This window comes from Sapajus apella, unplaced genomic scaffold (genome assembly GCF_009761245.1).
Source record: "Sapajus apella isolate SASKATOON/1434 unplaced genomic scaffold, GSC_monkey_1.0 scaffold6, whole genome shotgun sequence".
Taxonomy (NCBI): domain Eukaryota; kingdom Metazoa; phylum Chordata; class Mammalia; order Primates; family Cebidae; genus Sapajus; species Sapajus apella.
In genome coordinates this window covers 7,266,130-7,293,314 of record NW_022436946.1, presented here as the reverse complement: position 1 = coordinate 7,293,314, position 27,185 = coordinate 7,266,130, and the positions used below count along the sequence as shown (strand labels likewise).

The 27,185-nt window shown below is 38.4% G+C and overlaps 1 protein-coding gene across 5 annotated transcripts in view; it reads right to left on the bottom strand.

Annotated features, from left to right (window-relative positions):
• HIVEP2 (HIVEP zinc finger 2) overlaps positions 1-27,185 on the bottom strand; it is a 193,527-nt gene that overhangs the window by 150,334 nt on the left and 16,008 nt on the right. For 2 of the 5 annotated variants that reach the window (XM_032274592.1, XM_032274587.1), the window contains exon 1: positions 1,769-6,089. The exons of 2 other annotated variants lie outside the window; for them this stretch is intronic. The gene's annotated coding sequence lies outside the window, so the exon portion shown is untranslated. Of the gene's footprint in view, positions 1-1,768; positions 6,090-27,185 lie in introns of those variants that run through there. One more of the 5 variants, XM_032274589.1, reaches the window with a different exon arrangement.

The following is a 27,185-nucleotide window of genomic DNA, read 5'->3' as shown; positions in this document are numbered from 1 at the left end:
CCACTGCAGCCATCTCTGATCCTGGGCAGCGGTTAAGTTCAAGGGTGAAAGGAAAAGGGGTAAAGATGTGTATTGAATAGGCTATTTCCTGCATCCCTAGTCTCTGAAGCTAGTGGAGATAATCACTGATACTCGACCTCAAGTTTTATGTAGAATAAAAATGGTCTAAACCTTGATAGAGATGATTCTCAGCACTAACCAGGATACAGCAGAATATTCCATTTATCTCCTGGATCAGCTAAAGTAGAACAGGGCAAAAATAAACATTTTTCAGATTGTGCTCTCATTTCTAAGATGCAGGACAGGAACGTGGGCGTATAAATAGTCAAGTGGTGATACTGTCACTTCTGAATGAAGAAACTAAGCAAAGGACTGGTGGAATTGACAAAGATGAGTATGGCTGCAAGGCACAGCGAGAGAAGAAACTTGATGTTTGAGAGTTGAGCAAGAGGCTGAGAAACAGCAGGCAGGAATACCCACTTCACCAATCGCTCCACGCCACCTCGCCACCCCAGGCCACACGGTGCTTAAGTACAAGGCAGGACATCAGATGACCTACCAAAAGTACTCCTTGCACAGAGGAGAAAGCTGACTACAGCTCTCGCCAGTCCCTACTCTACATGAAGGCTACAATTAAACAGCTCTCCCTGGAATAAGACTGTGGAAAGAAGCAGGCAAGTGTCCCCTGAGACACACAAAAAAGCAGTAACTATGTTGACATTCCAAGAAGAGAGAGGGAGAAGAGCACTTTTTTTGCAGTAGCATTCTTTAATTGCCTCTTCTGGCTTCCTTTCTGGAGAGGGAGGAGAGGTGGGTGATGGCAGCTGGATCATGTAAAAGACCAGAGTGCAGCTGATGTGAACCTTTATCAGCCCTCCTTGCACAAAGACCTTATTATAATACACACATAAAAATGCGTAGGCGAGTCTTGGAGGGTTGGGTTTTTCCCCCCCAAACTCACTCCCAGCCCCGTGCTTTGAATGTAGTTGTGTATACACACCCTCTGACAGAATAGGTTCTTCATGTTGCCATGGAGCTGAAACCTCTGTGGTTTAGATGGAAGGATCACAGTGCTTTTATACTTCCAACAGCAGAGGTAATAATCACTGCATAATATTAACTCCACTTGTATTTCAGATTTTCAGTTGCTTATCTTCGTGTTCTACATGAACTCTATGTGTATTTTTTTAACTTACTCCTTATAAAATTACCACATGGGAGCTGCTAGCAAAAGAATTCTTGTGTTTGTAAATCAATATGCCAAAACTTGGGTGCATTCATGATGTGTGAGTTTTCCCCACCTCGCCCTTTCTAACAGAGAGAGTTTGTGTTCTTATCACATCAAGGGGAGTTTATGAGAAATGCAAAGTACAAATCAATCCACAGCTAATAAATATGCTGTGAACCACATAAAACATCCCATAACCAGTACCTATTTTCTCTGACATGATAAACCTAAAGGTTATTTTTATTCTGATTATTTTTCAAACAGGTTTCAAGAATCAAAATCATATCTAGAACACTTTTGCAAACATGGATATGCTTCTACAAGTTCCTCTCGGATCTTGTTTCAAAGCTTAGCTATTACCCTATTGTTGGGAAATCAAATAAAATAATCAAATGAAAGAAAAACAAAGTGATTTCCTAGCACAATCTCAATGTCTATGCTGCCCCTTCTTTCAGATTTGGTATCTCCTGTGAAATCAATAATTTGACTTCTACAAAATAAAATGCAAAGGAGTTAAATAAAATAATTTTGATTTCCTACCTGGAAATATGCTTTTGGTCCTAGTCACACATTCTCATAATCTTGAGCCTCAATGTCTCAGGTAAATTCGCCAATCTGCTGACAAGAAGTTTTGTATTATGACTTCTCCCACAGTGCATGCATTAAAACTTGACTATGAAGATGACCTTCATCTTAACCAGAACAGCAAAACTGAATCTAGCAGTTTGAGAAATGAGAGTACAAACATGCGGAGGAGGGAGAGGCAAAACAGGTGGATAAGATGATGCACAAAGCCGCGTATAGTATTAGTGCTACAGTGCTCTGCAAAGTGAAATCTTAAAAATTAGAAAATAGTTTATGAGCAATAAAATAGTGATGGCACTAGATTATAACCCAAATAATAGAGCAAATATCCATGAGTCCACACCAAAGTCAATCAATCAATCAATCAATAAAATACGTAGATATTTCCTTCCTTCAAAGGCAAAGCTTAATTCTTCTCCCCTTAAATGTCGGCTGACTTCCAAAAATAGAACACAGGAAGAGAAAAGCAGTAACTTTATGGTGGAAAAACCTGGCAGAGTCTACTATAACCAAGTGATCATGGTTAACATCACCAGTGATCACGGTTAACATCACCAGTGATAAGGCATGTTGATGTGACACAGTTTCTAACATAACGGGATGAGTCGGGAAGCTCACCTTGTGGTATGCTGTCCCCAAACCCATAACCCGAGACTACAAAATTCCTGGCCCATACTACTCCAAAATGTCAGTTCCATCTGAAACAAGTAGACTGTGCCATGGTACCTTCATATTGTATTTTGTGTAATGTTAAATATTTTTAAAGTGAATAGTTAATTAATACCAAATAAACTTCTCAGGCAAACCAAACCATTCTTTAAAATGGTTAATCAACCACTCAAACAGAACAGCCTTGTTAAGATAGTAATACTGGTTAGATAGGAATTTTTCTTTAATTTTGCTGCTTTTGGAACACCTCAGCATGACATCTTCAAATGTTGTACACTTCAGTTTTTTCTTTAGTAAAGACAGTGTGTATATTTTCACTATGACTAGCAACAATGGTGCTTGTATTGATCATTTTGGCAGTTATTTAAATAGGCTTGTTTTCTCCCTATCTCAATGGCCTCACAATGCTAATACTATAATGCTCAGGACCTTCCGAGCACCCTAGCCAGACCCCCCTTGCTGCTTGTGGATAGGCATTCCCCAGCCTCTTGGCTGGGTGACAGCAACCACAGCAGCCCACAAGGCCGGTAGAGAACCAATGACTAAAATGATAAACATTTGTGATGAAACAGGATGTTGGGGACAGGGGGGTGAAGAGACAAAATCTCTCAACCCTGAACTACTAAAGTTACTTTGGAACTCCTAACAGTGTCCCCTTGTTGTAAAACTAGGAGCAGTAAACAGGTCTTTTCTCCTTTATCATAAATAATTTCAGAATTACTGCCATATAACACGCCACCACCCAGGCACAGAAATTAAGACTCTGAGCTAACTGAACCATAAGCACTATACTCCCATAAATATTGTAAATGTTCACTGGAGACACTTAAACAATGATGAGAAAATAAAATGTATTCTGGACAGAGAACACAACATTTTCAATAGATCTGCCCTTGCTGTTGATTGAAAGTACACTTTAAACCACCATGTCCCCTCTTATCTATGTCAGTTAGTAACAACAATAATGATCACTTGCAAGTCCAGGAACCTTCCTGGCAAGCATAAATTTAAGAAATTCTGAAATAAACATAGTACTTCACTTATACAGTGTCCTAGACTCGGACTTCACTTTTATGGACTCTCAATATGTAAGTAAATATTTCTTAAGCTGAAATTCTACTGAAATTATTCCCTGATTTCTGTACTTGGAGTACAATCATTTTTTTGATCGCTATGTATTGAAGAATCCACAAAATATTAAGGTTATAACTATGCACATCATACATTCCTGCCTTACCCCATAAATTAATGTACCAGTGCCATATATGCATATATCCCAGTACCATATTGCAGGAAAAAAAAATGATTCAGGTGGTTCCCATCAATTCACACACTGGTTCTGATATCGAGGTTAACAAAACAAAACAGAAATGTGAAATCACCACTATGGTGGTGCTCTCCTGGACTCCTTTCTAAAGAGTGTTAGCAACAAGGCCGTCTTCTTCAAGAGTCTATGATAGTCATCTCTCTCATCCATTTCACTGCTGCTTTATTGCTAATGATTGCACCAAAACAAAGTAAACGTTTGCACCAAAACAAAATTTAAAAAAAAATTCATCTTAGTAGCAATTTGATACTTTAAATAAATCTCTGAAAACCTTTTCCACTGCAAGTGTCCTCACAGTGACAGATCATTTTGCAATATATACAAGGAGAAGGAACACAGCCACATATATACAAGGAGAAGGAACACAGCCACGCGGTGAGAATTATGGACAGGGCAGGAAGTGAGCGATATGCGGCAAGCTCGCTCACTTCAGACTAAATATAAAACTTTACGGCAATGCAAAACCCAAATTTCTAGTCACTTTTAGACTTAAAAACCCAATTCAGCCTGTCTGAGTTTCAACTATTTGACAAGTTCCTCCAATGAAAAAGTGGGAAATTACAAAGATGAATTTGAGGACACACATTCTACTTTTGTTCTCCTCTTGTTACACTCATCATCCCCAAACTTATTTACCCATCTCTTTCATGCACTTATCTTTACGAATCATTTCTGGAAAACTTAGTAATTAACATTTTGAAAACAATGCTAGAGCAAAAAGGTTAGAGTGTCACATATACTTTCCTTTAAAAATGTGTTACATATTTCCCTGTAAAGCTGTTGCTCGTGTTGAACAACAGGACGTCAAACTTGAAAAGGCAAAATTAGGCCTATGAGAAAATGCAGTAGGTGCAGTATCAGAGACGAATGTGACATTTCATTCCAAGCACTATTGCACACACACAACTGGTACATTCAAGTCTAAATCATAATTCCATATGGCTATTAGTCCTCAGCCTTTCTAAATAAAAATAAGGCAACTCAATGAAACTGATCACATGATTAAAAAGACAGATAAACACCCCTTTTTACCCTGCAAAAGAAAAAGAGAACTCATGAGAACATTTCTGTCAATACTGATATTTAAAAAAAAAAAAACTGATATTTTAAAGCATAACACCATAACCCATATTACTCTGCAAGAGCAGTTTATTATCCATTTGTTTTCATTCATTCTTAGCCTTTTTACTTGTATCAGTTCCATTTGTTATCTCACACTATTATTTATCAGTTAAGTAACCCTGGGTAAACTGTGGTTTTCATATCTATTGACCTGGGATAACACAGGCTGATATGTCATTAGCAAAAGCTTGTCCTAACAATCCTCTCCTTTTATGATTTGTTAAAACCAACTTAATTATATTTTCTTAACTATTCTGATGATTTTGATTGCCCATTTACCATACACAATTTTTGACATTACAATTTGTCATTTAAAACTAAGGAAAAATCTTTCATTCATTTTTTAAATTCTTCCTCCACTGTATGAAATATTGGAATATATATTGAACTCCCATCTCTAAATCGGAATTAAGAAAGATACTGCTCAACCATCTACCAATAAACTATCTACCAGACAACTTAGCTTATTTAAAAATAATTATAAGATCAATTAAACCAAGGTAAAGAAAATCTTGAAATGCACTACAAATTCCAAAGTACATCCTGTTTACATAATAAAATCTGAGCCTCAGAAGAAGAAAACCAACAAGGCATGATTTAAGTAATCAATACAGGGGCCTGCTAAAATGATTTCTGCAAATGAGCAATGAGTTGAGACCACATTTTAAAATTTACTATTACTTACATTTCAAAATCAAGACACTGGAAAATAGTGTTATAAATACTTAAAAGCTCATGGAAAAAAAAATACATAATAAAACATAGAATATTTTTCAAGTGTTTAATAAATATAAGTATTTTGTTTTTAAAACCTGAGGTTAAATACAATTCTTAATTTACTAGCCAGATTCACTGTACTCAGAAATTCCTGAATATAGTTTTGATTTACTTTCTAAGCTATCAATCTATAAATCTACATTTAATCTGAAAACATTATATGATATATTAGATCCTTTAAAAATTAAGGGCTCTTAACTGATTAATTCCCCTCTACCTCGGTCATTCCACAATTTTAGAATATAAAAGTCCATAAGAATCCAAGCCACTTCACAGTAGACCAAGAAACAACATAAAAAATAATAATCAGGCCAGGCACGGTGGCTCATGCCTGTAATTCTAGCAGTTTGGGAGGCTAAGGGGGATGGATCACTGGAGGTCAGGAGTTCGAGACCAGCCTGGCCAGCATGACAAAACCCCATCTCTACTGAAAATATAAAAATTAGCCAGGCATGGTGGCACATGCCTGTGATCCCAGCTACTTGGTTGGCTGAGGCAGGAAAATTGCTTCAACCTGGGAGGCAGAGGTTGCACCACTGCACTCCAGCCTGGGTGACAGAGGGAGACTCAGTCTCAAAATAATAGTAATAATAATAATAATCAGAGAACCACACTATCTTTATCACTGTAACTTTTAAATAACTTTGAAGGCATTCATGAAAAACTAATCAGAAACAGATAATCCAGATAAGATAAAGCTAAAATCATTAAACGTATAAAATAACAAAACAAAAATTAAATCACATTGAGAAACAGTAGAACCAAGTAGAGATAAGTAACAAGAATTAAAATTTATAATAAATAAGTTCATAGAAGCTTATTTTTCAAAAAATAGCTAAGAAATAAATTAGAAAAAATAGGCCAGGTCAATCCAGACAAAGAAATGTAATTAATAAAAACACCTCATTATTATTAAAATGCAAACCAAAACAACAATGCAGTCAAAATTTTCATCCTGGCACAATCATGATAAAAATGGAAAGTAATTTGGAAATAGTGACCATGTATAATAAAAAAATTCATACCCTTTGAAAAACAACCCCAAAAGAAAAAAAAATATTCAGAAATAAGGGGATTTTTAGAAAACTGTGATCATTAAATTAGATCCAAAATTTGCAGCCATTAAAATTAGATCATGGTAACTGGCAAAATGAAAGTGTTTATAAAAATGATGTTGAAAGTGAGGATTATATCAATAACTATTTCAAGTATATAAATGTGGGCAAAGATCATAGCATATACAAGGAAAAAATTTTTAAATCAAGTTCATACATTGAAAAAGCCTATGAGATAGTTATGCCTCTTTTCTTTATGGTGATGTAATATTGCTTTTGTGATCAATTAAAAATTTGACAAGAGCAAATAAATTACAGTAATCTAGTCAACTCCAGAATTAAATCTCCCAAATGCATCACCCAGTACGTACCATAAAACAATGACTATTCCACAGGAGAGTTCACCAATGGCCAGATCTCTCTAACCAAAGCAAGACCTACAACTTACATGAAATGCAACTGTGAATGGTTCGTAGTATATCCATACTCTTTAAACTATTAATCCATGTCCAGTACTTAAAAAGTTTACTATCTAGCAAGTAATGTTAGAGATTGTTCATTTTATCCTTGTGATTGTGCTACATTCATTCTTTCTATGGGAGTTCAGTATACACCACCAAATCACGCTGTTTGAATACAAGCGGTTCTCAACTTACAAACACCTGACGAAAACCAAAAATAAAACCAGCTGCTGCTGTCCCCGGGGGTTGTCGCCTTCTAGCACTACCAGTGGTCTTACTGTTACCCCTAGAGAGTCTCAGCTGTTGTGAAGAAATCTAAAACTTTTTAGAGAATTTGGGAGGAGAAGGGGTCAAAGCAATAAAAGCAGCAAAGTGAATTTACACAAAGCACACAAAACCATTGCTTACCCTCAGTTGTACTCAATAAAGGTTTGATGAATGAATGAATAAATTTCCTTTTCACCTCTGTAATTTGAAACCATTACTTTCCCTCTATCCTACTTCAGCAGCCTGTTAACAAGCCTCCTTTTGGGGCTCTTGATTCATGGAGCTGGAGCTCAAGAAGGGAGTGAAACCCCATAACCAAACAGCTGTGATCAACAGGCTGTCCTCTGGGCAATTCAACAAAGAGGACCTGCGCTCAGGACCAATCCAGAAAGTTCTGTTCTTGTGACCTCTCCTAGAGCACCGGTTTGATGTATTACTCCAATTGTATTTTGATAGCCTTAAAGAAGCAGAACCACTTTAAACACATCTAAAGTCTAATAACTTTTCAATTCATTTCACCCCATGTATTTCTAACTAAGCATTCATCTTCTGAAATTTCAAGCCACTCCATTACTCAAAAATCTCACTCAGTTCTCTCTTACCAACTGAATTACAGAAAATCAAAGAAACTAAAAGTTTGAGAGGTCCGAAAGGACTTCTAGCACAATAACCTAATGAACAGGGTAAAACAACTCCACTCTTTCATTCAAGTTCCATCACAACATGGTCCAGGTTATCCTACTTATGATTCTCAGATCTTAACCCTATACATTAACTGTCTCCTGACTTTCACTCATGCCGCCATTTATATCATACTCTATGTGAATGGTGCCCTCACGATTTTGCAAAATCCAACTCTTGGGCAGCGATATGTGGTGTTCCTGCTTTCACTTGTAACATTATGTCCATCTTTCAACCCATCTCTGTTTCTAAAGATGCTAACCAATACTCAAGGACCACATCTTCCAGAAAACCTTTCCTGGTTCCTACAATTGGCCTTTTTCTCTGAACTTTCATTTCATCTGGTTTATGCCTCTTTTTTGCATATCCTGTCTTCTAGTATAATGAGTTAGTCATGCATGCCATTAACAATATTAGATTGCACTTTCTCTGAGGACATGGTGTAGGATTCACACGTATTTCTATACAGTTTCTAGCCCATTGCCAAAATCAGAACAGGTACTCAAATAATTGTTGGATGGGACTTTTGACTGGCAGGAAAATACAGATGACTTAGGAGCTAGAAAAGTTTAAGGGGTGTTTTAGACTGGAATGGACTATAGCAATCAAAGGCTTAGGGCTAAATTTTGATAACTCGGTACCTTCAGCTTCACTGGGTTGAGAAGAGTGCTAAATGGCAGGATGTCACTAACAAAAACACACTTTTTCCTATTTCAAAATTTCGCCTAAGACCAAATATGTACCTATGGAAAAAGAAGACTTCCCTTCATCTCTTCCTCCCCTCTGTAAGATACCACCTCGCAAAAAAAATAAATTCCAAATTCTATACAATCAATTAAAAACACAGTTTTGAAACAAAGTACAAAGGAACTAAGAATAATTTAACCTGTTTTATAGAATATCAAAAATAACTTTCCTTTTTTGGTTAACAATAGTCTACTAATGGGAAAATTTCAAGAATACAAACCTGAAACACTTGAAGAGCAGGTATATCATTTTAAAGGTAGCTAAATGTTATTTTCTCTACTATATAGAGCCTGTGTGTCTGCCTAACACATAACATGCATTTTCTTAATTAGTATGCATGCTGAAATATCTATTTTAATAAATCTATCATGATCCAAGGAAATCATTATGATCTATTAAAGGACAATTAACTATAAAAGCATTAGCTACAGAGAAAGAGATACCTTCAAATTGGTATACACAGATTTCCACTATCTATAGATAAAAATCTATCCAAATAGTTTTCAAGACTCAAGACTCAAGATTCTAAGATGCTGTGTTTATGTAGCAATGGTATAGAATACACTGGCAGATGTTTCAAAATATTTTAGTATCTACATATATGAGTATTTATAATCTGAAAAGTAAATCCCCTGATTTTAAGACAACTTAAATATAAACTAAGCAGGAGAAAGTACAACAATGTTAGAAAGGAAATCTAAAACGCAAAAAATATTTGTCTCTCTTTTTAATCAGAAGTGTCTCAGGGTCATCATCATAAACATAGATCACCACAGCAAACCTACCCATTTATTTATTCCATTTACTAGGAAAGTACTTATGGAGCCTCTTCTATGAGTCAAGGGCAACATTAAGTCCTGGAGATAACAGTATCCTATGGGGCAGGCATAGTCTCAGCCCTACTAGAACTTAGATTCTAAGTAGAAAGATCAACAAATAGCTACTGTAAATTGGGGAAAACAGAGTAAAACTTTTTAAAGCTACTGAGATGCTTACATTTACCTACTCCTTCACTCCTGTTTTCTCAAGTGGCCTACATTTTGATCTTTAAGATCTTGCTGCTGATTTTTGTAGTTTATCAATTTCCTTCCTCACTTTCAGGCTGTCAGTGATTACATTTGTAGCCAATGTGCAGTCCTTTACCAGTGACAATACTTGACTTCCATATACTGCTCCTAATCTCTAGCCAATCAGATAATCAAGCCTATTAAAGCTGAGCCTAAAATAAGGACCAGCGAGCTCTGAGTGAAGGCTGAATAGGTATTTTCTACCATTGTGGTTTGATAAAATCATTTTATACATTATCCATTTCTTTCTGATGGGATATTTCTATTACCCAACTGTTCCTGCCATCCATTTAAGAAGATAATTTAAAGAAATATTTTACCCACAAAATTTCTCACTCTTCTCTCATTCTCTTCTAAAATAAGCAAAAACAAAACAACAACAAAGCAATCTACACTTCTGCTTAGAAGCTAGATTCCTACTGCCAGAAAAATCTTCTTTAAGTACAGTCCATAGAAATTGACTAATATATAAACCACTGTTTCTCAAAGAGTAGTCCTCAGATCACCTGCATCAGAATTACCTAATTTGCCTCTTAAAATTCAGGTTCCCTATGCTTCACCTGAGACCTAGTGCATCACATACATAGACCATGAAGACCTGAATTTTTTTAGGGCTCCTTGAAAGACCGTTGTGCATGATACACTTGAATCCCTGGATCCAAATAACCAAAGAAAATGAAAATGTCAGCCTGAGCTCTAAAGACCCAAGTCCTCTATTTTACTACCAGTCTGCAAACTTTAATGAATGCCAACCTCTGCAATGCACTGGATAAAATTAAGTTTAAAAAGCTCAAGACAATAAAGTTTAAAGGCCACCTCTACCCAGGGAGTTTCCACTTTAATATGGAAGACAAAGCACAAGCACATAAAAACGACTTAAAAATAAGCACAAGCAACGTTTCAGGGGAGTCCAGTGGATAGAGGATAATGTACTGAGAGGGGCAGAGCCTAAGACTGGGCAGAACACAGTTGGGATTCAGAAAAGAAAAATTCTAAAACAAATTTGGGGCAGAATTTAATCGTAGCAGTTTTCAAGTGGGTCTCTAAAAAGGTGTGAAGATTGCCACAGTGCATTTAAGATCAAGGAGAAAACATGTATAATCAAATCTCTTGGTACCATAGTATCACAGAAAGAGAAATATCCTGCACACCAATTGAAAAGATGAGATATTGGTTTGGCTAAGTCTCCCTGAAAAGAAGCTTTTACAAACATATATTATCTTTTGAGGCAGACAGAGGAGGTATTGTTATCCCCAGTTTACAGACGAGGAGACTAAGAATCATCTGAGAACTTTTTTCACAGAGTTCTTACTGTGGGGCAGAGCTGATCCTTTCCTTCCATCAGGGACTCTTTGCTCAGCCTGACTGACACTGCTTCCAGGAGAAGGATCATTAACTCACTGTCTGTCCTTCAAAACAACAAGTCATTCAAAAACATACTTCTCCCTCTGTCCAATTCAGGAAACAAGCAGGGGAAGTGTGTGTGTTTGTGTGTCTGTGATGTGTCTGTGTGCATGCAGGTAGATGTATGCGTGAGCATGTGTGTCGAGGGCATCACTGACTAACTGACCACTCGTTTCATAATTAATGAGTTACTGTATTTTAGTGTCTAATGGATGTTTCAGTGCTAGTATTTAGGGCTAATTATACTGAAAAGTAAAAGCCAATGAAAGTCTCTGACTTTGTGATTTGATTTGTGATCAAGATAATTATTTGAAATCTCCATACTGGGTTAGTGACAGCAGGTTTCCTTTGGCTGTGCTATCCAATATGGTAGGCACTAGCCATATGTGGCTGCTTAGATGTAAATATAAAATTAACATTAAATAAAATTTAAAATTTAATTCCTCAGTTGCACTGCCACATTCCAAGTACCCCAAAGCCACTTGTGATTAGTGGCTACCATATTGGCCAATGCAGTTCAATTGGAGAGCACTGCTCCAGCAAAAGACAACTTCAGGCCCCAGTATATAAGACCATTGTTATTTACACCTAGTTCCAAACACATGCTAACAACAGTGACCAAACATTTGTCCCTCCCACTAGGGTAGAATTCATATCTTTCTTCTCAGAAATCCCTTCCCCCTTCTGCTCATCACACCTCTCATCTCATGTTTTCATCCTGGCTTGTTAGCTACATGCACATCCATTTCCTCTACAGTCAGCTTCTCAAGGCCAGTGGGTCATGTTCAGTTACCAGTAATGGTCCATGGTCTGTTAGGAACCGGGTGGCGCAGCAGGAGGTGAGTGGTGGGCAAGGGAGCATTACTGCCTGAGCTCCGCGTCCCATCAGATCTGCGGCAGCATTAGATTCTGATAGGAGCACGAACTCATCTGTGAACCGCGCATGCGAGGGACCTAAGTTGCACGCTTCTTATAAGAATCTAATGTCTGATTATCTGAGGTGGCGCGGTTTCATCCTAAAACCATCCACCATCCCCAAACCATGGAAAAATTGTCCTCCATGAAACTGGTCCCTGGTGTCAAAAAGGTTGGGGACTGTGGGTTTAAAGAGTGGTAAGGTTTTGTGATGATTTCTACGAGGCAGATGCTTAGACAGAATTATTGCTTGTGCTGCACATTTATAAGAAGAAAAAAAATCAAATGATTTTAGAAGTGGGTATGAAAATGTACTTAGCAGGCACAAATCAGAAAAGTGCTGGGTTGTATTGGAGGTATTGTTATCCCCAATTTACAGAAGAGAAGACTGAGACAGTCATCAGCCAATACACAGAGGATGGCCCCTTACCACAGCAGGGAGACAGAACCAGCACCCACGGTGGCCTATGGGAACTGAACTGCTTAGCTGAGGATGAGACTGTCAAAAAGTCTTATCAATTCAATTCTTACTCATGCTGTTACAACATCTTCAAAAACTCGAGCCTTGGGATGCTAATGAGAACTTCTACTTTCACTCTGACAGTGACTGCTGAACCACGAAAACATAAATTTCCTTCATGCTATCATTTGGATAGTTTCGAAGTGTCTGAAGTATGAACAATATCTGATATTTTCAAGATACCTGTTTGAGGGGGAAAACCCATGGATCAGGACACATTGGCTGTCCCCATGAAGGAAGAAAATATTAAAAAGGATTGAAGAGTTATCACACTGGTACTTCACCATTCGCTGCTTTCTTTTGTCAGCTTTAATGCCATACTTAACTAAGTATCTAATTGCCATACTTAATTAAGCTTCTGGGCACTTTCCCACAAGCCTTGGAAGAAAGAGGTACCTACAGGGTCACCATAGACCAGAGGAAAAGTAAAACACAGGAAATGAAACCAAGCAACACGGTGAGAGCACAACTGAGGATGATCAGAGAGAACACAGTCGACTGCAGGGGCTGCTGAGCGTGGCCTTCGGAGGAAGTGAAACTTAGAACAGCACCTAAATCCATCACTTTCCACAAGAAAAGTCACCCACTCTTGCCCCATCCTCACCTTCATCCCAACTCGTGGCTCATCATTGTGGCATTTCTTCATTGTCAACATTCCAGATTGATAAAAAGTAGCAAACCAAAAGACTGGTCCAGCAAAGCCCCTGATCAGCCAGATCACCAGCAGCAGGTTGCATGTTTGCACGCATCTCTCCCAGCACAGTGTACCCCAAAATCAGCCAGGTCAGAGCCCTGAAACATTGTCAGGCTTTCCGTACACTAAAAAAAAATGTGCCTGAGATGTGCTCAGAGATTGCAGTCATAGTACTGGGGATGGGCTCTGGCATGGGCCTCTTGAAACAGAATCTGAGCTCCACTGCGTATCCACAGGTAACCTTGGGCAAGCAACTGACCCTTGGTGCCTTCATAGTGGTCTACCAATTCTAAGATATATATGCTTTTTTCCCCATATTTTAACATTTCTGAAATCAGAATATGTCTTACTATGCATGTTATCTTTCAAAAAATTGGAATCTTTGTTTTTCTTTCTTAGAGAAGTACATCAAATGCCATCTTACAACTGATGATACCTTAGAGTCTGTGAAATGTGGAGCCTACTTTATAAACTATTGATAAAGATTAAATTAGTTAATTTAGGTCAAGTATTTAGAATACTTGGCCTTGGGTAAGCTGCTCAGTAATTATTAGTTACTATTACATTTACAACTCTGAAAATCGGCACAGTCAGAAGAGACAATCAACACATCTTTACTCGTAAGCTGTGTGTTAAAATGATGGCTGATGCAGAAGTGTTGTGGCTTGGAGAGGTTAAATGACTATTCAAAATCTGATGTGTCCCTAGCCCTCGGCGCACAGTAGGTGGTACATAATAAATAACTGTTGACTAAATTATGAATGTACAACCCAGCTTTACTCATGCCAAAAGTATCTGCATCAAACACAAATATCTAATATTCTTTCCATATAAAGGGAAACCAGCAAGTGCGTGGTTCTTTGATGCTAAGTGACAAAGAGCAGATTCCTACTTTTTAAAGACTGTGAATACATTTCCAGATCAAAACTTTATGCAGGTTTTCTTCTCTGGTAATGAGAAGTTACCAGAGTTTCTACTTCAACCTTCCACAAATTTAAATCCTGAGCCCCTTCTTTTAAAGCTGAATTCAATTTACATCTCCTCTAAGAACGATTCTTTCTATTCCTACCCCTTAGCATTTATCTCAGCTATCATAAACACTTGATTTGAACCTCACTGGACACAATAATACTAAAATATTGTGTAGGAATGGGAACTGTGTCTTGATTGTCACTGCCCCCTCTGGAGAACCTTACACAAGAGGGAAATCTGCTTGGATCCTAGTTATGTGTGGAATTGTGGCCCCCTCAAAAAGACACATTGAAGTTCTGACTCCAGGACCTCAGAATGTGGCCTTGTTTGGAAATAGGGTCCATGCAGATGTCATTAGTCAGGATGACAACACACTGTAGTAGGGTGGGCCCCTTATCCAATATGACACAAATGGAGACTAGTACGTGAGGACTGAGGGAGAGACTAGAGTAAGAGGATCCCAGGAACAGCAAAGATTGCAAACCATGGCCAGAAGCTGGGGGACACACAGAACAGATTTCCCCTCACAGCCCTCAAACGACCTAACCCTGCTGACACCATGGCTTCACACTTGCAGCCTCCAGAACTGTGAGACAATAGATGTCTTTTGCTTTCAGCCACCCAGTGTGTGGGACTGTATCACAACAGCTCGAGTAAAATCTCTATTGCATCTCTCCTCATATAGATGCTGTGACACTGGACTCGCTTTTAACATGGACCTCTACCCAGCCTTTCTTAATCTTGGTGGCATCACTCCCTTGAATCAGGCCTGTAAAAGTTAGGGTTTCTCCAGGGTTGGCCCCACGCCCTTTTTCGTCTCTGTTCTCTTTACACCCTCTCATCCACTCCAACTCAGACACCATCTACACATTGATGACACCCACTTTCATCTCCAGACTCCTATGTTCAACTGACTACTCGGCATCTCCATTTAGATAATTCAAAGCCACTTTAAACTCAACAAATCCAAAAACAAGTCACCACTCTCCTAAACCTGGCTTTCCCCTCAGTGAGCCCCATCCCAATAAATTGTGTCTCTGCCCATTCAGGCACGCAGGCCACACACTTAGGATTCATTCTGGGCTATTTCCTCTCCTTCACTCTTTACATCCAATCCACCATTAAGCCCTATCTATTTCTCCTCCTAGAAATCTCTCAAATCTCACTGATCTTTCTCCATTCTCCACCTCTACCTCTTTAATTCACTGCAGTGGATTAATCCAGTGTAGTCATCTACTCCCTGGATTACTGCAATGATCTCTTGAATAGTTCTAGATCTAATCCTGCCAAATTGTTCACCATACAAAGCTGGACCACATACACCAAGTAAATTTCAAAATGCAGATCTAATCCTTTCATCCCCATGTCTGAAAACTTCTATGGGTTTTCTTCATGGTGGGATAAAGCCCAAAATCCTGAATTAAGTTTTATAAGACCCTGTGTGGACTGATCCCTGCCAACTCTCCCAGGCGCCGCTCCCTTGTTCTTGGTGTTCCAGTCACAGCAGAGTTCCTTTATGCCTTTGATTAGAACCATCATCCCACTAATCACAGGGCCTGTACCCTAGCTGTTTCCTCCACCTGAAGAAACCACCAACCCCTTCACTTATTTAATGCTCCCCATGAGTCAATCTGGGCTCAAGATATCCATTTCTCAGAAAAATATTTCCCCGACTTCATAAAAAGCATGAAGCTCTCCTATTCTCCTGTTTCCTGGCACCTTATTGTATAATGTACATACATATACAATAAAGCATAATGTATAATTCTACATCTGTGTGATTATCAGATTCATATGGATGAAGATCTTCCAATGAGGGCTGAAACTCTTTGTTCCTGTTGTATCCCCAGCTCTCAGATCAGTGCCCAGCACATAATAGCTACTCAATAAGTATTTGTTAAATATATTAATCAACAGTAAGCAAATATGTCTCTACTTCAGTCTCAAAACCTTTTTCCTTCCACCCTTTCCTATTTGCCTCCCTATTTATTTTTTCCCACTTATTTTATTTATTTGTTTGTTTATTTATTTATTTATTTATTTATTTATTTGTAGAGACAGGGTTTTGCCATTTTGGCCAGGCTGGTCTCAAACTCCTGACCTCACGTGATCCACTCACCCAGGCCACCCAAAGTGCTAGGATTAAAGTCATGAGCCACTGTGCACGGCCCTACTTATTTTTTCTATTAAACAAACTCAAGGGTTAAAACTACAACAGCACCCAGAGAGTTGCCACGAATGTGGATGCTGCATTCTTCTAGCTGCATCCTCCTGGGCCTTCCACCCTAAAGCTTTAACAGACTGCATGCCTCCTAACGACAGCATCTGGATGTTCTGTGCTGGTTTCACAAAGCTGCAGGCCTGTAGCTGTTTCAGAATTGTCTCCCCAAGATTCATGCCCATGAGGTCATGCCAAGCTGACCTCTTCGGAACATGATACCCTTAAGCACAGCTGTAAAAATAGAGCACTCTATAACAACTTCTTATTCACCAACAAAAAAAATACAATGTTCTTTCACTTTTAGGGAACTAATATGTTCACATAATTTTTTGAAAACAAGGTGAAATAAATGAAGAAAAGAGCCTTAAGTTATATAAATGTATTTTCCTATGACAAAACAATGTAAAAGCAAATACAGATTCCAGTAATTAAGAGAAAGTGAAGTCATAAAAGCCATTTGACCAAGAGAGTCTGAAGTCTCAAATCATCCTATTATTTTTTAAATATTAACACCTGTAGTTAACACATTCATATTTCATTATAATACACAATTCCCTACCTATTCTTTTAAAGTCATGCAATTTAGATTGTTTTATTCTCTGCTTTTTTAAATGTCTTTATTAACTCCAAGTTACCCAACTGTCCATTACTCTACCAAATTTAATGACATTTTCATTTACTCACACTGGCTTTTTTATTCCAGTGTGTTTTTAGTGTATTCTTATTTTAGGTTTACAAAAACACAAGTAGAAAGAAGCCTCAAAAATCATAAAGACCTTTGAGGCAAGTCACCTCAGCTTTCAACAGATTGAAATAAAAATTAGGAAACAATACTGTTAAATGCCTTTTATGTGAAATATACAAAATATTCTTTGCTCTCTTTCTGATAGCGGTTTTCTTCACCATTTTCAGAGCTTTATAGTTTGATAGTGAGTCATAACTGTGCTTCAAAAATTAAAAAGCAAATCCTACTAGATTCTTATCAGATAGGTAAGGAATGTATTTTACCAGCTGCAGCATAAATCAGGAACTGTCTACAAACGTCTTCTGTGCAAATCTAGATCCACAGTAATCGGCTCAAATGCAAGCCATTTTTTTCAGAATCACATTTCTTTTAATGAAACACATGTCACAATGCAGTTTATAATATGGATAAGTTTATCATTATTCTACTCAACGACCTACTTTTACAAATATTATCTGACTTGCCTTCTACAAATAAAGTCCATGATCAAACCTATTAAGCTTTGGGACATAAGATGTAATATACATAATCTATGCAAAAATAGTAAAATGTCATTTTAAAATACTGATAATTATAAGTTTATTAAGTTAAAAACTGAGACCCTGACATGGATCTTACTCTGATCCTTTCACATTTAGTGTGTTATTCTCAAGTAATGTTAATATGTTATAAATAAATGTATGCAAACTCTACATTGGTCACTGAAGTGAGAGAGCAAAGAGTAAGTCCTCAAAGGAAGCAGAAATGGTAACCTATGCAAAGGATGTAACAGAAGTCAAAAAACACTTCTGGATAAAAACAGAGCTTCCTAAGGATATTTTTATGTCATTAGACATAAACTCTTTAAAAGTATTTCTACAATAGGAAAGTTGGTTCCATCAAAGCTAATTATTCTGTTCATTGTAAAGACATAATAGTTGGATCTTTCCATAGGCCCAACAAACATTTCCTCTACCATTCATTTCATCTCCAAAGATAAGAATTACAGCCCAATTTTGTATAACTGCTACATGAGGTCACAGAGTTATAGCAAAAAAGAAAGTCACAAATGTAAAAATAATGTCCCTTCTATCATATTCTGCTACTTATTTGTCACTCAGTTATCCTTGTATCTCTGAAGTCCTGGCTTCCAAAGGTTCAGCACGCAGAGCTGGCCTTAGTCTAGTCTACGTCACATGTGAGTGGCTCACAGCTTCACTTTGGGCCCTACCCATGGTGTCCATTCTTATACTATCCAAGTCACGGATATGTATTAAGGACCTCCTCCCTGACAACCAAGACCCCATGATCCATACAAGAAGAGAGAACTCATTTGGAAATTATCTAATTTACAGGAATTCAATTTCTAAATACATCCTATGCTTCAAGAATTTAGAAACTGGGATATCATGTAATAGAAAAATAAACTTCTCTTAGGAAAATAAGAGGTATGAGGTATCTACCACCAACAAGGAAATAAAAAAATTATACTCAGATTTACTAATCTGGATTAAAAAATTATTAATCCAGCTGGGCATGGTGGCCTGTGCCTGCAACCTTAGCACTTTAGGAGGTTGCGGCAGGAGGATCACTTGAGCCCAGGCCTTCCAGACCAGCCTAAGCGACATAGTGAGACCCCATTTCTACAAAAAATTTTAAAAATTAGCTGGGAATCGGAGTACATGCCTGTAGTCCCAGGTACTTGGGAGACTGAGACAGGAGGATTACTTGAGCCTGGAAGACAGAAGCAGTAGTGACCTATTATCATGCCACTGCAATCCATAGTGAGTGACAGAATGAGACCCTGTCTCAATATACATATATAAATCCATCTCTTTTCCCCAATTTATTCATTCATTCACCCATTTGTTCAGCAAAAGTATACAGAGCTACAGTAAGGAAGCAGGTCATGAAAAGGGGAAGTCTGGGATTTGAATTAGGACTGCCTGAGCTTAAATGCAAGCTCCAAAACATACTAGCAGTGTGACAAGATATTTAACTTCTCTGCCCTTCCAATGTTTTCATCTATGAAATAAGAAGACTAACAGCCTTGCCTCAAAAAATAAAAAATTTAAAATATGAGGATATGCCAGGCGAGGTAGTAATCCCAGCACTTTGTGAGGTGGGCAGATTGCTTGGGGCAAGGAGCTCGAGACCAGCCTGGCCAATATGGCCAAACCTGTCTCTACTAAAAATACAAAAATTAGCCAGGCACGGTGGCACATGCCTGTAATCACAGCTACTTGGGAGGCTGAGGCAGAAGAATCGCTTAAACCCAGGAGGCAGAGGCTACAGTGAGCTGAGATTGTGCCACTGCACTCCAGCCTGGGTGACAGAGCGAGACTCTGCCTCAAAAAAAAAAAAAAAAGGATAAACAACACATGTAAAGGACCTAGAAAAGTGTCTGACATTCAGTTTTCTTAAATTATCATTATGAACTAAAAATTCCATCAGATTCTGAAGTTACAGTGATAAAATAAGGCTCCACTGCCCTATCCCTACTGAGGATTACAATCTAAGTGGGACCATGTACTAATCTCAAACCAGTAGTTAATCCTAATCTGAAAGAACTAGGGAGAAAAAGGATTGTCAAACTTCTTTTGGAAATCTAGGACTTAATCCTCCTTTAGTCAGAAACTTCAGGGTCTAATTTAAATGCCTTTTCCACACTTCCAAAAAATCAAAGCTTAAATAGTCATTCGCACTAAATAGCAAATGACAGATCAAAGTACATGCCAGCAATTTCCTTACTATTAATCACTTTTCAGTTCTTATGTTCCTTTAACTCTGCATGGCATATGGTTTTGATGCTCAAAGCCTCTTTGGGAAAACGCAAATTAGTTGGCTTCTAAGATGCGACCCTTTCTTCATCTCCCTCCTGTCCCTCTCATCCACATCCTCAGGATCTGCCTCATCTTACATCTCTACCCCATTTTTCACAGTCTCCCACTTGTACTTTAAACTTCAGCCTTACTCAGCTATTTAAAATGCTCCCAACTCCCAGTGCATTCTCAGGCCCTCACCAAGCTGCTTTCAGTGTCTGCTGATCCTTCCAAGGGCAGCTGAGGGAATGTTCCATTTCACTTCTTCTCCAAGGAGGGTTTGGGGCTCCCTCCAGGCCCTTCTTTTCACCCTCTGTATCCCCCTACTTTTGCCCTTATCCAGTATCCTGATTCTTAAATTACAAGTCAGCTCCTTCATTTGACTATGATGTCTTTGAGGATAGCAATAAAAGCTCTCAATTTGCATTTAATAAATATAAATAAGCATATAAATAAACTTAAATTTGAAAATAGTAAGATCCAGCGTGGCCTGGACTTCATTTATTGAGTGCTCACTATAGACCAGGTTCTCTCTCTATATTAGTATACTTAATCCTCACAAGGTCTGTTTTAAGACGTATCCCTGTTTTGCAGGTGAGCAAACTGAGGCTAAGGAAAAAAAGTAACTTGCCCAAAGTCATACAACTAGAAGGTAACTAAGACAGCACTCAAGCCCACGCAGGCCAGCTCTGAAACCCACAGTTCTGGTCCTGCTCTATACTGACTGCCTCTTTTCCAGCCATAAGTCTGATTAAGCAACAGAACTGGATCTCAACAAGAATGATGATATGTACATCCCTACAGAGCCTCAAAAACAGATTTTTTAAAAAAACTGTCTTTTCTCTCCTATTATTTCACAGGTATGAGCATATAAATACATAGTAGTTACATGAACATGTATTCACGTAAACAGATGCTACTCTCCAGAAAACAAACATGCTTTAATATAAATCCTGCCCAATATCTAACAAATTGAGTATTATCAATGTCAGTAATTAGGAAATAACTATACCACTGATAATAGGGATAAATACTTCATAAATATTTCATAGTGAAAAATAAGATAACCATGAACCAAAATATAACAGACGATATTTCAAAATATGATCATTAATCCTACCTATTACATCTCCCATGATGTTAGCTACAGTCGCCTATGTTCCAACCAAGACGATATATTGAACACTTTGGAGATTTTCTTTTTCAAAACCATTCATATTTGATTCCAAATAATATTCCAAAGGAACTGATATATTGGATGGATCCCAAACACTCCATCTGTTTTTCATTTAGTTGTACCTTAGCAAGGCAGAGAAATGAAGACCCCTTGCTCAAAAATTAATTTCTAGGCAGCGACAGCAGATCATTAAACCGAACTCAGGGCCCTTCTGAGCTTGGTGCTCTGTCAGGCACAGTACCAGGCAGGAGGTACAGCAATGGCTTTCAATCCACAATCCCGATTTCCAGAAAGGCTCAAATGTAGCATCAAAGATCCTGTTAGGCAATGAATAGTCAAACATGGAATAGGTTTAAGAGCTCAAAGAATCCTTGGATCTCAAACCGCTATGTAGAGCCCCAGGGTTAAGTGCTAGTTAAAATGATTCAAATTCAAGTGGGCCTCTCTTTAGCTTTGCTAAATGTCTTCTTTTATAAATTAATAGGTCAATGAGCTTTTTAAAAAATGACTCTCATTAGATGTAAAAGGAGGATTGCAAATGATTAGAATAGTAAATAAAGCACCAGGATTGCAGTATCATGCTTCTTTCAGTGATTTTTTTTAAATTTAATAAATGTTTATTGTGCATCTACGGTATGTTTACATTTCATTCAAAATCAAATAAGACCTCATTTTTGCTGAATTAAAATCTCTTAACAAAAAACAAAACTCTAAAATTATGACTGAAGACCACAAAATAGCATCCGAAATATGATACATAGCAGTATCATCTTTATTTCTTCATTCAGCACCTGTGCTCTGAGCAACTGCTCCAGGTCGGGCACTGTTCTAGGCACTGGGCATTCAGAAAGGAAAAGACAAACTCTGCCTTTACTTATGTAGTTCATTGAAAAAGGCACAGAGCAGACAACCAATTCTTTTAAAAAAATACTATTTAAGATATTTCAAATTGTAATTCCAAGATACAATGGAGGATTGCATTTTCTAGGATTTTCTTCTAAGAAACACAAACCTCACAGTTAAGAGGAAAAAGATATTCTCCTACCGACCCTAAACAGAATTATAGTTTTGGTCCCTGCAAAGGCACAAAATTCTTCTGCAATACAAAGAGTGGAATCTATCCCCAAAAGTAGATATATTTGTAATTCACATCAAATCACATTTGCTTAGACTACAATTAGAGACAAGTTACTGGGTTTGGATTAATGTTATAAAAATTCAGAATCTATGCAGCCCATAAGAACTCACACTCCATTTTTCATAAAACAGCATGTTAATCTCCTCGAGATTATGAGATTGAACTAATATGTCTAAGGATCCTACTTAGCACCTCCAACATGATGCTGCATAAAAACTGGGGATTATTGTTCATACAAATCTGGAGTAATCGGTCCCTATAATACTACTACTAAATAAATACTTTCATAGTACCTTTGCAGCCACATCCTTTGAGGTCACATAGTTGTGTCCCCTGACTTCTATTTGCTCCCCAGGTTTGAAATCTTATACAGAGTAAATAGAAGGCAGAGGACCCAACTATGTGGCCATAATGGATGAAATTAATATGCACTTTAGAAGTTCTCCTTGTTATACCACACAAACCTTCCATACAATTTTATTGTGAAGGAAAGAAGGAAACGAGAATATTTTTAGAAAGTAATCTTGCATTAGCACAGTGCTTTCCAGTTTTATGAAACATTTTCACTCACAAAACTTTGTTTGCCACCAAATTGTTGAACTGTAAGAGTGTACTGTAATGGATTATGCTCTCCTGACATAATACCAAAGAAGCCACAACCTCCCCTCTATTCTTAGTTTCCAATTTTATTTTCTTCAGTGGGCCATTGAGGATATTTGTACCAATATTTTTGGGCATTTCATAACCCATAACTTTGCTATCATAACAACTTGAACTTTCAGATGGGAAAAATGATTGTTGTGTTATATTCTGTCAAGGAAAAAGAAAAAAGCTATCCCAAAAAGACAATTTCAATATCGAAAGCTATTATTCCAGATGTACTCAAATAACCTTAAATTTTCTTATTTCATAATTTAGCTGAAAGCTTCCCAAGAAAAATGACATTGTACTATATGTCCATCTCATAATCCTGTGGGGACTTCTTTTAAAGGAAAATATTTAGGCAACACCACTGAAATCATAGGTCAGCGGTTAGCTTCATGACTCAATTTAACCTAAACACGTAAACACAGCGTACGTTCCAATTTGGAATGATTTTTGAGGTTTACTAGGAACTACTAAATAATATTTTTATTTAATAAGTCCTTTCTCTGTCAACTCTTTGATATAAGAAACCTTAGCAGACCTCCCAGTGAACTTTGGCATTTTGGCTGTGTGTCCAAAAGAACAATCTACCATTACAAAGCCTATTCATGAGTCAAACAGGGTCGTAATCACAATGACGACAGCTCAGCTGACACAACTCTTATAACCTGCAAGTATGGAAGACACGTAAGATTCAAATTACTAAATTACAGATTATTGGTACTAAACATCGATTCTCAAATATAATTCGAAAGATCATTCATACAAGTTTAAACTTTTTAAAATTTAACAGCTTGGGTTGACTTGCTTGTGTCCAACGTTTTATGTCTACCTCTAGCAAAATAATAATAGAAAAACAGTAAAAGTCCATCTAATACTTTCAAGATAAATCCAGGGCTATGACACTGTCTTCAAATTCACAAGATCATTAGTATTCTTTTAAACAAAATTCATCATATTCCCTAAAATAACAACAGCTAAAATCATGAACACTGAGATCATTTTCTTGTAATGATTCTGGCTGGAAGTGTATAAACGGCACGATGTTCGTGCTTTGCGCTAAACATTCATATCTTTGTTTCCACAACAAAGTAAAAAAGGTGGCAGTTAGAGGGAGAGTTAAACAAGAGGTTTCCTGCGAGGGCTTTGTGAAAAGGAAGAGTGTACATTCTATCCCGGCAATGACAAGTGGACCCAGGCCTCCTGAGGTCAGCGCTCCTGGGCACCATAAGGCCCCACTTCGGGAGCCCTTGGGTGCTCCGGGCCCACCTGCCTAGGCGTCCTCTCGGTTAGGGAGGTGCCAGTGCTGTGGTCCCCCGAGGCCAACTGCCCCCCCGACCCCCGGGCTTTTCCGCACCGTGGAGGCCCCCGACACGCGGGGGCGAGCGACCCCCAGCCGGGGCACGCGTTCTGCCGCCGGGACCCGCTCCCGGCGCTGGGCCCGCGCCCCCGGGCGGCCCCGAAACTAGGTCTGGGCAGGCGCTGCAGCGGCCGCCGGGCGCGGCGAGCCCCACTTTCTCCCGGCAGGAAGGGGGGGAGGCCGAGAGCATTTCCTGTTGTGCAGCTGAGCCCAGCGGAGACGTCATTGCATTCATGCTCCCTCGGGTGTCAGCGGACCGGGGGCCAAAGTTCAAGCCGCGTCCAGGGCAGGCAGCGCGCGGCGGGGGCGGGGCGGGCGGCCAGGGCTCCCCTCTGCCGCGGGCGCTCCCGGCCCCTCCGTCCCCGGCCGGCCCTGCGCTGCTACCGGAGGCCAACCCTGGGGCTGCGCGGGGAGGAGCTGCTCTTCCTCCCGGAGGAAACCGAGCTCGCAAGCCCAGCGCTCCCAGCCGCAGACTGCGGGCTGCCGCCCTCCGCCGCCTGGATTTCCCACAGCGGAGGAAATGCGTGCGTTCCAGGTGCTGAGAGCACGCACTGGCAGGGCGCACGTTTCTTAGCTTAATTTTGAACGCAATTTCTCTAAAGATCACCCTTTTTTCCACTAGGATTGTTTCCAAGTCATCAAATGTGAAAATCGCTTAAGTGTTGTTGCAGTTGTTTTCCCCTCGTTTTCTATCTATCTCCATTCCAATTGTGGATTTCGTAAATAACTGTCAGAAGACAGGGAAAGGAACATTTCTGCACTGCAGAGCTCCAGTGAGGAGAAAGTAGGCAAGAAGGCCCCCTGAGACGTTTCTAAAAGCGTATGTGTTTTCACATATGTGTTTTCATTATGAAAACACCCACTGCACAACATATAAACTCCTTTTATTTGTTAGGACCTTAAGTTTTAATATCTTAACTAATACTTTTAAAAATCAGAATCTCTAAAGAATCTGTCAATCTTAACCATTTTAATAGCAAACAAAACCTTTAGCCAGAGTGTTTTAAAATTGAAATTATCTATTCATGTTTCTTAAAGATTTTTAGTTTCCTTTCTTCTAAATTTCCAGCCTTCCATTTAGTTTCAGCCAAAAACCAGGTTATAACCATGCGTAAATCTAGAGAAGCTCTGGCTTATGGTAAATAATGATTAAAAATAAGGCCATAAGGTATTTTATAATCATTTTGAAATAAAAAACTGAGATAGTTTAATTTCAGCGTATGCAGTTTGAGATAGATCATCAACTACAAAACAAATTGTAGATTCTGTTCTTCTCGTGGTAAACAAATGTTACAGATATTTTATTGTGTCAACATCTCTAACATTTGAACTAAGCAATGTTTCATACCAGGACATGAGTTAAAATAATTAATTCTGTGGACCTGGGGTGATCATGATGTGTCAATGTAGGCTCTTGGATTATAACAGACGTACTACTATAGAGCAAGACAGACTTCCATAATGTGTGTATGTGGCGACAGGAAGTACATGGGAAATCTCTGTATCTTCCCCTGAATTTTGTTGTGAAGCTAAAACTACCCTAAAAATATAAGTGCTATTTTTAAACATACGTTTAGGGTTTTATAGGTATCATGATACTTAAAATGTGCACTGCATTTTAACCTATGAATTCACAAGTAAATGAATCTTAAGAATTGGCACAGAAAACATCTCAATGTTTTTGTGAAGTTCATCCTCGGTTCTACTGCTTCTTGATAAACAAGTTTCATTTTTAGAAGGTTACTGAAATTTTTTTATATGGTAAAGGTACACCAAAGACTTTACAATTTCATATATGTTACCTGTCCTGTCCAGTCATACACTATTTCAGGCAACATTAAAAGTAACTTAGGTTTCTCTACTTAGAGTGATGCAAAGCCCTTCGGTAATATTCTGTTGTCTTATTTCCTAAACATCTGAGTAATAAGACTTTATCACGATACCTTAAATTTGCGTAGTACATTAGAGTTTGCCATTTACTTCACATATATATATTTCTAACACCATTTTTTCAAGAAATAGGCTCAGGGAATTGAAATCTCCACTCAGTTCAGGACTAGCATAGCTATGGGAACCTCAGAGTGGCTCCTTTCCATTTGCTGAAAAGCAATCCCAGACTCCTCCCATTCTCAGACTCCTTATTCCTAACTGTAACCACTTCTTTACTTCCCAGTGGCCAGTGCCCCTGAGTGTGAGTGCTGAGAGGGGCCTACAAAAAATCTAATCACATCCAACTGCTTTATTTACTTGGCTTCCCAAACTGTATCAAAGGATTCTAGACTGAAAATGTGATTCCAGTGTATTCGATCCTAGGAAATACTGCAGTGGATGTCTGCTTCCTGAGTGATCCTACAACAGCTTTTTTTTTTTGGTGTCTTTTCCCCTCATATCAATCGTTCTTTCATCAATTAAATCTCTGCAGCAATTCTTGTGTTTTTTTAATATGAACATACTTATACTTGTTCCTTGGAATCATCTGTCAATGGTATACAATGAACACTCCCCAAGCTGCATGTGACTGCCCAGATACTGTCTATGCTCAGTGAAGATTTTATTCAAAATTCACGCTGTCTGGTCTATACTTAATTGCTGCTGATGACACTTGGA